This window comes from Miscanthus floridulus, chromosome 10 (assembly GCF_019320115.1).
Source record: "Miscanthus floridulus cultivar M001 chromosome 10, ASM1932011v1, whole genome shotgun sequence".
NCBI lineage: Eukaryota > Viridiplantae > Streptophyta > Magnoliopsida > Poales > Poaceae > Miscanthus > Miscanthus floridulus.
The window spans coordinates 60682547-60695301 of NC_089589.1; the positions used below are offsets into that span (position 1 = coordinate 60682547).

The 12755-nt window shown below is 50.3% G+C and overlaps 1 pseudogene; it reads right to left on the minus strand.

Annotated features, from left to right (window-relative positions):
• Positions 1-6968: 6968 nt before the first annotated feature.
• Positions 6969-10342, minus strand: LOC136486646 (cysteine-rich receptor-like protein kinase 44; annotated as a pseudogene).
• Positions 10343-12755: the final 2413 nt, after the last annotated feature.

The window sequence follows — 12755 nt, forward strand, 5'->3', positions numbered from 1 at the left end:
CTCACACGCCCTCCATTCTCCTCCCTACTTCCTGAGGTCCAAGACACGCCGTAACAACCTGGTATCAGCCATGTCTTCCTCCGGTTCTAGGACTCCTTCCATGCTCGCCACCGCTTCCACCATCGTTCCGTCCACCGCCATTCCGCCGCCACCGACGCTCACCTCCGCCGCCCTCGTGCCTTCTGTACCACCAAACACCACATCCACACCACCTCCCGTCACATCTGATGCCATCGTAGCCGCCCTCTATGGCATTCAGCAGCAGATGCATCTACAGTTCGGCGCCATCAACGCTTGCCTGGCCGCCCTGGAGGGCCTGACCATGCCGCCAGCGCCCTCATCATTCTAGTTCGGGTTGCCTCAACTGCCGGCACCCGACCACGGCGCCGTTCCACGCCTGACGGCGTCCGGCGTGGTCATGGCACCGCTCACCTCCGCACCAATGGTCTTTCCATCGGTTCCTCCACCCATGTCAACCCTGCCCTCGTCCTTCCCATCCACCACCACGCTCCCCACCACCGTCACCTCACATACCCCCTCTGGCGGGGTCCCGATAACCCAAATCACCTTCCCACATTCACCATCCCCATTGCCATCCTTCTCATCCATCCTGCACGCTCCCATACCCTCCGTCGCCATGCATTCCCCATCCCCACAGCCCCACATCCCCCACATGGCCGTACCCCGTTATTCCAAGATGTCGTTCCCCACCTATGACGAGAAGGAGGACCCCCTCGGGTGGCTGAACCGCTGTGATCGATTTTTCTGCGCTCAGTTCACTTCGAAGATCGAGAAGGTGGGGATCGCGTCATTCCACCTCACTGGCGTGGCCCAGCAGTGGTACTTCATTTTGGAGCGTGACACTAGCGAGCCATCCTGGGAGCTGTTCAAGCGGCTTTGCCACCAGCGTTTTGGGCCACCTCTCCGGACAAACCATCTGGCGGAACTGGCGCGGCTACCGTTCTCATCTACCGTCGCGGCGTACCAGGAGGCGTTCCTGGCTCGGCTGGCGCACATGGGTCGCCTCGAGCCGCTGCAGCAGGCCCAACTGTTTATGGGGGGCCTGCCCGACTCCATCTGCATTGATGTCGAGCTCCTCGAGCCCCGCGACCTCCAGAGAGCCATGAGTCTGGACAGGGCGTACAAACGCCGCAACACGCTGCGGCCGCTGGCATTGCCGGCGCCCCCAGTGCGCCCACCGCGGCGCCCACAGGCCACGCTCCCGGCGAACACCAGTGGCTAGGACACCCCGGCGGCCAAGACGTCGCTCGCGCCGCGCCCCTTCAAGAAGCTTACACCGTCTGAGATGGCGGACCGCCGCAAACTTGGCTTGTGTTACAATTGTGACGAGCAGTACGTGCGCGGCCATTAGTGCCAGCATCTGTTCTACCTGGAGGTGCCGGACTATGTGGTCGAGGAGCCGGAGGATGACACTCCAGTCGCGTCCGAACCAGCCATCGAGCAGGGTGGGCAGGCTGCCCCGTTCGACCCGGACGCCCCAATGATATCCCTTCACGCCATCACCGGGATTCGATCTGAGGACACCATGCAGCTGAGGGTGTGGATTGGCAACGATGAATTCACTGCCCTCGTCGACTCTGGTTCAACGCACAACTTCGTCAGCGAGTCGACCGCGCGCCGTGCGGGCCTCCACTTCCACGACAGCCGCGGCACGCACGTGGTCGTGGCCAACGGTGACCGCGTCACGTGCCGTGGCCTCACCCGCGACGTCGCCATCCGCATCGGCGATGAGTATTTTCAGGTGGACTGCTACTCTATACCTCTGGACTGCTATGACATGGTCCTGGGGATAAAGTGGTTGCGCACGCTGGGCTCAATACTCTGGGATTTTGACAACCTTTGCATGGCATTTTGGCACCACTACAAGCGCGTGTTTTGGCGAGGCATCGGCTCCACCAGATGGGACGTCCAGCCGACCGGTCGTCTACATGCCACACGGGCTACCTCTCGGCTGGAGGAGTCTGTCCTCCTGGACCGCCTCCTAGACTCCTACAGCGATGTGTTTGCTGAGCCAGTCGGCCTACCGCCGGTGAGGCCCTGTGACCACCGGATCCACCTCAAACTCGCAACAGAACCGGTGGCAGTGCGTCCGTACAGGTATCCACAGCTTCAAAAGGATGAACTCGAAGCACAGTGCGACGCCATGCTCTACCAAGGCATCATCAGGCCCAGCACATCACCTTTCTCGGCACCCGTTCTTTTGGTCAAGAAAGCAGATGCAACGTGGCGCTTTTGTGTTGATTATAGAGCGCTCAATGCAGCCACAGTCAAGGATAAATTCCCCATCCCAGTGGTCGAGGAGTTGTTGGATGAGCTCCATGGCGCCAAATTTTTCAGAAAGCACGATCTGAGGTCCGGATATCACCAGGTTCGGGTTCACGCGGACGACGTACCAAAGACGGCGTTCCGGACGCATCATGGCCATTTTGAGTTTCTAGTGATGCCGTTCGGATTATCAAATGCGCCATCCACTTTCCAGGCCCTCATGAACTTCGTCTTGAAGCCATTCCTGCGCCATTGTGTGCTAGTCTTTTTCGACGACATCTTAATATACAGCAGCTCCTGGACAGAGCACCTACTTCACCTGCGCGCTGTCCTGGACATGCTGAGGGAACACCGGCTGCACCTAAAGCGATCCAAGTGTGCTTTCGCAACCTCCTCCGTATAGTACTTGGGACATGTGATTACACCGGCCGGTGTCACCATGGACTCAACCAAAGTGGACGCCGTCCACACATGGCCACAGCCGCGGTCGGCCCGAGGCCTCAGGGGCTTCCTCGGCTTGGCCGGTTACTACCGGCGTTTTATTCAGCACTTCGGCACGATCGCAGCGCCACTGACGCAGCTGCTCCGCAAGAATGCCTTCCAGTGGACGGATGCTGCAACAGACGCGTTCGATGCCCTCAAGCATGCCTTGTACAGCGCCCCTGTGCTCCATCTGCTGGATTTCAACGCACCGTTCATCGTTGACTGCGACGCGTCGGGGTCGGGGTTCGGCGCCGTTCTTCACCAAGGCGCGGGACCCTTGGCCTTCTTCAGCAAGCCATTTGCGGCCAGACATCTCAAGGTGGCGGCCTATGAACGCGAGCTCATCGGCCTTGTCCAAGCGGTCCGGCACTGGCGCCCCTATCTTTGGGGCCGCCCCTTCGTCGTGCGAATGGATCACTACGCCCTCAAGTACATGATGGACCAAAGGTTGTCGACGATCCCGCAACACCACTGGATAAGTAAGTTGTTCGGATACGATTTCAGGGTGGAGTATACGCCGGGCCGGCTGAACACCGTAGCCGACGCTCTGTCGCGCCGCGACGGCAACGCGCCGGTCACGGTGGACAGTGGCCACACCAAGGCGGATGCGACCGCGCTGACTCTGTCCGCGCTGTCCGTGGCCACCTTCGACCTCTTCACCGAGCTACGGCATGAGATCGCGACCGACAACGCCCTGCGCCAACGCCGCGACGCCGTGGCCACGGGCGCTCACGGCGATATCTGGAGCGTCCGGGACGGCCTGCTGCTCCAGGATGGCAAGGTGTTCGTTCCGACGACGTCCGCCGTCCTTGACGACGTTCTACGGGCGGGTCACACTGTCGCCCATGAGGGCATCCAGAAGACCCTACAGCGGCTCCGTGGCGACTTCTACATCGAGCACGGCCGCCGTACCGTACGTGACTACGTCCAGGCATGCTCCACATGCCAAAGGAACAAGACCGAAGCGCTACATCCTGCTGGCCTGCTCTAGCCGCTCCCCGTGCCAACGCGCGTATGGACGGACATATCCATCGACTTCGTTGAAGCGCTACCCAAGGTACATGGCAAGAGCGTATTACTGACAGTGGTGGACAGGTTCTCGAAGTACGCCCATTTCATCCCTCTGGGCCACCCGTACACGGCGACTTCGGTGGCCCGGGCGTTCTTCAACGACATCGTGCGTCTCCCACGTATTTCCGGAGTCCATCGTCAGTGACCGTGACCCGGTGTTCACGGGGCACGTGTGGCGTGACTTGTTCCGCATGGCCGGGGTCCAACTCCGCATGAGCACCGCGTTCCACCCGCAGACGGACGGCCAGTCCGAGGCGGTGAACAAGATGATCGGGATGTACCTACGGTGTATCACTGGCGACCACCCCCACGACTGGCTGGACTGGTTGTCGTGGGCGGAATTCTTCTACAACACGGCCTACCACACCTCGCTGCGCACTACGTCGTGCACAAGTGGTGTACGGGCGGCCACCGCTGGCTCTCATCGCCTATGAGCCGGGCCGTGTGTCGACGGAGGCCGTGGAAACCTTGCTCGCTAACCGTGACGAATTCCTAGAGGAGGTGCGAGCTCGGCTTCAGCAGGCCCAGGAACATGCGCGCCGCTTCTACGACGCCAACCACAGGGACGTCACGTTCGCTGTGGGGGACTGGGTGTGGCTTCGCCTACTCCGTCGACAGTCCCTCACAGCTGGCGCGCATGGCAAGCTTGGTCCTAAATATGCAGGTCCCTATCAAGTCCTGGAGCGCATCGGCGAGGTCGCGTACCGCCTTCGGCTGTCGGACGGCGCTCGGATCCATGATGTGTTTCACGTGGGGGTTCTCAAGCCCTTCTGTGGTTCTCCACCGCCGTCTGCTACAGCGCCATTGCCCCCACTTCAGCACGGTCGGCCCCTCTTGCTGCCCGAACGCGTTCTCTGCTCCAGTCTGCAGCGCGGCGTCTGGCACATCCTCGTCAAGTGGGCGGACATGCCAGCCTCGGAGGCTACATGGGAGCCGGTGGATGGTTTCCGCGCTGCTCATCCTTCGTTCTAGCTCGAGGACGAGCTGTTTCCCGAGGGGGGAAGAGATGTTATGGTCGGCACCACGTATCACCGTAGAGGACGGCCCAGCGCGAGTGGCTGAGGGACAGCGTGCGTGATTTCTCCGTAGCGTTCGGTTTGTTACCAGTTTGTTAGAGTCAGGAGTGATTTCAGGAATTTGTTATCAAGTTTGTTAGCAGTGTGGGACAGTACCTATATAGGCCTAAACATTTGGAATTAATGATTTTTTATCCTGTGATTGGAGATATTCTCCCCTTGGGCACCCAGCCGTCCTGTTCATCGCATTCCTGTTGTCGGGCCTGCGGCGACGAAGACGGCGCCGCCAGTTCGCCGCCGCCGTTCATTCTCACACGCCCTCCATTCTCCTCCCTACTTCCTGAGGTCCAAGACACGCCGTAACAAACATGATGGCGGCGGGGGGGGGGGGCTGTGGGGAGGCGATTGAGCGCGACATTGAAGCAGAGCTCGAGCGCATTGCACTGCAGTGGGTGGGAGTGGGAGCGGAGGCAGGCGGCGTGGAGGAGCCCCACCGCCGAGAGCAAAGCGCTGGCGACGTGGAGCGGGGTCACCTGAGCGTGGCCGCGCCGCCGGGCCAAGGCCACGGCCTGCCGCACCACGGCCGCCGCCTCCACGGCCAGCGCCTGCTGCACCTCGCAGCCTCCGGCTCGCATCCTGTGCTTGCTTGCTTGCTGCTCCTGCTGGCTTTGCCGAGATGTCCGTCCTCGGCAACTGATGTAATTTGGGAGCAACGTGCAGGCGCAGGTGCCTGGCTAGACTGGATCCTCTTGCTTGCTACCTGTGGTGCCTGGCCGTCAAGTTCCCTAGCGTCCGCGGGGACCACCACACGGCCGTTCTCGCAAGAGAGCCCCGTCCATGAGCACGCGCCCGCGGCGTCCGAGGCGTTCCACGCCAGGCGCCGCCCACGGCGTCACGGAACACCAGGAGCTCACGAGGTCGTCGGCCCCCGCCCGCGCCGCCGGCGCCGCGACGACGAGCAGGAGCACGGGGAGCGCAGAATGGAGGCGCAAGAGAAAGAGAGAGAAAGAGAAAGTTTGGGTGGCTGACAAACGGACTCCACTGTAGGATAAAATGGTCATTTCATCTGTCTGTTTGACACCGTTAAATAGAAAAGCGGACAGAATGACTTGGAGAGCAAAGGAGTTTAGAACGACGGCACTCGTGGAAGCTCAACTTTTTTAATGGCTTGTGCGTAATTTGAAACTTTTTTTAATGGCACAGGGTAAAAGCCTCGTCAGTCTTTCTATTGAAATGGAATTTTTTCTACTGCGTCAGCCCGACGGCCCCACATTCCTGAGCACGCCGGCAGGGACCAGCCGAGGCGACCTCGCCGGCACCACGGTCTCTTTACATCTCTACTCTCCGACGCATTGGACGGACTCATGCTCCGCTCGATCCGCCTCCGCCGGTCCTCAACCACTTAAGGCCACGCGTCAGAGGTCGGTCCCTGAGCACACTGACCTGCTTGACGAATTGCTGCATTGTAGTGCCGAATAAAAATACATGGCTCTAAGCCTCTAATCTTCTTTTCTGTCATATCTTGGCTTCGTAGTCCTCAGATGTATCCTGCTCAAGGTCTGATGACTGATTGCGAATTGGGATTCACCAATCGCCATGCCACAAGGATGCAACTTGCAAAGCTAATTTCATCGTTTGGTTATCTGATTGTTCAATGGTGGGCATTTCTTACCTCCTTGTTATAATGTTATTATATTCGGTCCTCTGTTTTCTTTCGTTTGAGATGAACGTCATTGGTAGGATATGTTTTTTGGGAAAAAATCTTGGCATAAAAAAGTGTATTGTTCTCTTGTTTGCTAAATTCTGATTTAAATTATTTTGAATATACACCGCAACATCTACCCATGTCTCATGACTCATTTTATATTTTGATCCTGATGAATTGAGATGGCCACAAAATCACAATGGGTGTTTCGATTTTATTGCAGAGGTTCTTGGTAGACATCATACTAAGAATCTTAAGTTTTTCCATATACTTATCCATGGTATAGCATGTGCATGTTATAATCTAGATAAACAGATGTGTGCAGCGTAATGGGTTCAAACCTAGTAATGGATAAAGATAAAGGAGAGTTATAATTAATTCTCTAAAATGAACTAGAAAGTATGTATGACTCTATAGTAAGTTGGAGTCTGAAGCATCCGTTTCTGTTTATAGAAGAATAAGCTCAAGTATGAACCATCGACTCTGCTAACTACCCAAGATACACTTGGTTCTCTATAAGGCATAGATCACGTCTAAGTATGAATAGTAATGTTTCGAGGCAACACATTGAACATATGGATAACACACACATATATGAAAAAAACCATTAGGTCTGTTTACATTCCTCCAAATTCAGGAGTAGCTCATTCAATAGGGATTTTAAAGGAGTTGTTGGGTACCATCCCTTAATTTAAATACTTCTTTGCATAATGATTACAATGAAAAGATATTTGGAGCAGCAGTTCTGGTGTTGATGGAAGGAATATAATGTGATAGTTTCCATATCTGAGATGATAAAAGAAAGGATCTTATTCCAAAAGGAATTTCGGGCTGTCTACGAATAATAAACATGCTTTATCCATCTTGGATATCGATCTGTCATCCTCTGGAGGCCAATATGTTTGAAACTCGCTGGGACTGAGAGGCCTAAAAATTCCAAAGGATATGTTAGCATTGGCAGAATGTAGCATGAACCATATGATGTTGTATGTGCTGGCTTTTTGGAGCAGAAAACATAGTCCAAATTATGAATAGAAGGCAAGAAAATAGGAGTAGCTGATGCACATATCTTGATTGTAACTTTTTAACTAAACAAATGAAAGGAAAACCCCAATCCTTTGTAAACATATACATGGAACTTAGATTACTTAAACAATTGATAATGCAAACTATGGTCTCTTTGTAACATGTGTAGTTGGACCTGAAAGTTATAATGTCCTTAGGCCAAAGCATCCCATAAGTTTCCAATTATTACAAGTAAGTAAACTGATCAGCAAGTTTTATTCAGAATAACAGGGCCTGAGCATAACTGCAAACCATTTTGGCCTTAGGTTTGTCAAAAGTGGGTAGCATTTGTGCAAGAAACTGACCAAAGGGATTCACTGTTCCAGTGTTCATACCTCATTCCTGCATTGCATTGAGCTTTTCAACAATATCCGCTATGGAAGGTCTCATCTTGCGTTCATGTTCCACACATTGTAACCCAATTTTCAACACACATTTTAATTTGCTGGAGGCGATCTGGATCAAATGATGTGTACTTGGATGGTATGTGGCCATCTGTCCAACTTTTTTGTACCTACAGGTTTCGATGTTCCTCCTGTTATATCATATATGCAAACTAAATCTAATCTAGTCTATTTGAAAAAATTGAAATCATGAAAATACCAAATAACATGATCTTACTTTCTCAATAAATTTTCGTCCACACTTGTCTTCAGCGTTAGGAGTATTCTTTTCTCCAGTGCTTATCTGAATGATTAGTAGACCCAAACTATATATGTCTGACTGGGTAGAGATTTCACCTCTGTATAGATATTCTGGAGCCATATATCCTCTGAACAGAGTTCATTAAAACTTATTTACTGTGATTTTTAAAAAAAATTGAATCTAGTAATAAAGGAAAATAGTCATTTCACATTTTTTTTACTTACAATGATCCCACAACATTTTGAGTGTTCATTCGGGTTTGCTCTTGACCAAAGAGTCTTGAAAGTCCAAAATCAGCAATTTTGGGGACCATATTATCACCCAACAAAATATTTTCAGGCTTAAGATCCATGTGAACGACAGGCTGATCCATTTCCTTATGTAGGAAATGTAAACCATTGCAGATTCCTTGAACTATTCTAAACCGTGTGTCCCAGTCGATTCTATTAGATTCGGCTGAAGAAGTAGAACACAGAGATATGTAAGTAATCTTTACCAGAAACAAAAATCTTATTGCACTAATAACTCTTTTTGAATTTTTTGGTTTATAATATGAATTTTAATTACTCATTTATCTCAAGGTAGCAACTGAAAACTCAATAGGATGCAATAAAGGAATTAAATAGTGGCGAATGCTGTCGAATATTGTAGTACATGTACATACCAAATAGATAATTGTCAAGGCTTCCCTTAGGTAGATATTCATAGCAGAGAAAAATTTCAGCTATATCTACAATGATATATCTTCCATTGTGCTGCACCACCTTCTTCTGTGATTCATGACAGTAGCCCACCAACTTCACAATATTTTCATGTTGGGTTGCCATAAGATTACAGACCTCATTACTGAATGTTTTGTCCGCCACAGGACAATTTTCCCCAAGTTTCTTCACAGCAATCATTTCCCCATTCTCCGCAATTCCCTATGTCAAGTATCATATATTATGTATATTGGCATTCTGACATGTGTTCACTGTTCAGTCAACTTCAGAAGGCAGGAACAAATTTAAGGCGTATATATGATCATACCTGGTAGACTGTTCCAAATGCACCTTTACCAAGTTCTAGCTCAGGAGAGAAATCTTTTGTGATTTGCTTCAGGAAGCTTGCTGGTATATCCTTGGGCAATGTGCTTAGAAGACTAGACGTGCTGTTAGTAGTCATCTCTGACGATTTAGAAGGTTGTGATCTGAGCGACAGCAAGACACAGCACAAGGTATGGATGGTTAGAACATCTAATTCATGGAAATATGGCACAGTACTTAAACAACTTATGCAAGAAAGAATAAGCTAAAAAATTAGAAAAACATTAGTTAGAAAATATCCTGGTGTTTCGATGTGTTGAAGTGTTGTATATAGTATTTGTTTCAGATATGAACTATTGCATCCTAAGCTTCCACTGGCATACCCCTCAACCGGAATTAATCTAAACTCGCATTATTTTTGCTCGTTTGAAAAGTTTAAAAAGTTGGGGTGTATGTGTATCCATCTGTTTTCATAACTAAACCTGTTCGTCCATTGTGTGCAGTCCACATCAACCAAGAATGGTTGTATCCCCGAAAGATTCAGACTGGTCCAGGTTATGCTGAAACTTTCATTTCAGTGTTCATAATGCATCTATCAGGCGTCAGCACAGTTTCTGTAGGGGCTTTCGGGTTTATTTTTTCCCCCTCGAATTAGATATGACAAATGATTCAGTACTAAGTTTTGTTCAAATCAGAATGCAGGTCCAATGGAACAAGCTTTCAAATGTGCGGGAGCATACAAATGCTATCACAGATGCGATGAATTAAGGATAACAGTGCGCTGCGATGGCAAGCGAAAACAAGCACAAAGCCTTGCAAAATTCATGTGAAGAACAGTGAGGACAAGAAGACTGACCTGGAAGGGAACAGCCGGAGGATGCAGAGCAGCAGAACGACTGGGAGAGACGGATGATCGTGAGTATCTATATGCTAACTGGCGGGGAGGAAACGCGCTTCTTGGACGCGTCGCGGCCATGGTGAAGGTGGGTACGACGCGGGTCAATCTGACAAGTCAATGGCCACACGCTTTTCTGTCAGGAATTTTTTTATTTATTCCAGAGTTCAATTTTTTTGTTCATTGGAACGCTGAGTACGGAGGTGAGAGAAAAATTCCATGGTGAAGCACGTTGCCGTACCTGATGTTGTATACTTGTATATGGACATGAGCCTGCTGCGTGGCCATGCGAAATGGTGAATGAATTGCCTTGCAGTTTCTGAACTTCAGGGATACATGGGCCCAATGTCCATGTAACTTCCATCTTATACTTCGCGTGGTCCTAAGGGATTCTACTGACGAAATGCAAAAGCTTACAAACTACGAATTGAGTTAACTTCACTTCAATGGAACGGAAGTTAATTTCGGAGCATTTTGTTATTATTACGGCATGCTATATTCAACTTCATTTTGCCTTTAAAATGTTCCCTTTTGGTTGAATTCCAATGAAAATAAGCTTTGAGAACACTTATTACGCAAACCAAATATTTCTTATCCAATGATTTACCTATTTTTCACTTCTTTCAGAACAAAAATATCACAAATGAAACAAACGTAGCAAGTAAAAGCCTCCATTAGGGAAAGAAAGATGAAGCGGAAAAGGTGCTAGGAAGAGGCTAATAAGTTAATTTCTTACTGTGCGTGTCAGTGTTGAAAAGTTGAAATCAGTTTGTCGATACCTTGTATTGTGTCCATTCTAAATTGTAAATCGATCTACCTTTTCTAGATACCAAAATGATTTATAATTATGTTTGTATATATAGTGCTAACTGTTAACTGTTAGCTAGCTAGTTTTTAGCTCTAGCCTATCCAAAAAGAGGCTAATAAGTGACCTAATCTTTTATCTAAGAGCATCTCCAAGAGTACCTAATAATCCTTCCCAATCCTTGTTTTTTAAGGAAGAATGGAAAAAAAAATCCATCTCCAACAACTCCTAAAATGACCTCCTAATCTTTTAGCACTTGGCAAAAAAAGGGCCGATGCGCGTAAAGATACGCGGACGGCCCGTTGCGCGTATCCGCCCTCCCCGTCGCACGCTCCTTTTGCGCCGTCATTTTCTGCCATGGTCTCCACGTGGAAAAGGAAAAGGAGGAAATACAGGGTTCCAGGTGAGAAAATCGCAAGAGAGAAAGATCTAGTGAGAGGGCTTAAATGGATATAGAAACAAATTTAGGATTCCTGATGCAAAACATCACAATTCCTGGGACCGACCTTTTGATTTTTTTAGAAGTGGAATATTAGAAACTATTGGAGATGACCGTCTTTATTCCTCCCAATAATTTTTTAGGAGTTGAAAAACATCATGTTTTTAGGAAGAAAAAATAGGATACTCTTAGAGATGCTCTAAGCCTCTAACTAGTTATTACCCAAGTAAATAATCAACAACAACTAACTCAATGTATTTTTAATCTCACCTAATAACTAATGCCAACTTATCCAAACAGGCCATAAATCTAGCGGCCCGAATTTGTGTTATTAGGGCAATCGGATAACATTAACCTAGCGATAGTGCTTTCGGACTTGCTAGCGCCCGGATGTTCGATCCGGGGCGCTAGCGTCGGACGGTGCTCCCTCGCCCGCACTTGACATACTCAGCTCCCTAGCCCCCGCACCCATCCTGCTCCGGAGGCCACGCGGGCCCACACATGCGTGAGGACCACCTTGAGCCCGCTTCGTTTCACGCGCCCGCATGCACGCAGCAGCAGTAGCACCAACAGGCGCGCGGTGACCCATGGCGGCATGGTGACCCACGGTGGCGCACTAGCAGCAGCATGTGCTTCCCTGAGACCTACTTTTGAAACATCCAAATGAAACTCTGAAATAGATGAAACACTTGAAACATGCGCTTGAAACATGCATGTATAGACATAGCAACATGTGCAACACCAGATCTAAATGAAACATTTGCAACATACGTCTAAAAATAGATGAAACACTTAAAACATGCGCTTGGAATATGCGTGTATAGCCATTGTAACATGTGTAACACTAAAATCTACTGAAACATCTAGATAAAATATTTGCAACATAAGTCTGAAACATCTGAAACATACGCTTGCAACATGCGTATATAGCTATTGCAACATAGGCAACATCCAGATGAAAACACTTGAAAACGTACGTCTGAACACCTGAAACACTTGAAACACGACATCGCTGGTGACCACGGCCTACCTAGTGGGGAACTATGGTAGCCCCCTCCTTGACGGGCCGGGGACTCGGCGGCGACGGACTTGGAGGCGGCGGCGAAGGCCTCAGCCTCGATGGTCGCGGCGGTGCGCTCGGCATCATGCTTCAGGACGACATCGTAGCGCTGGGAGAGGACGCTAAGCACCGCGAGCGTCTGCACAAGGCCACCAAATGCTGAGCGACGGGAGCAGCACCTCCACGACCTTGGTGCTCGCAGCAGCCGCCAGGGCGGCGTCGACGGATCCCTCAGGGGTCGTGGGCTGGCTGCCCGCGGC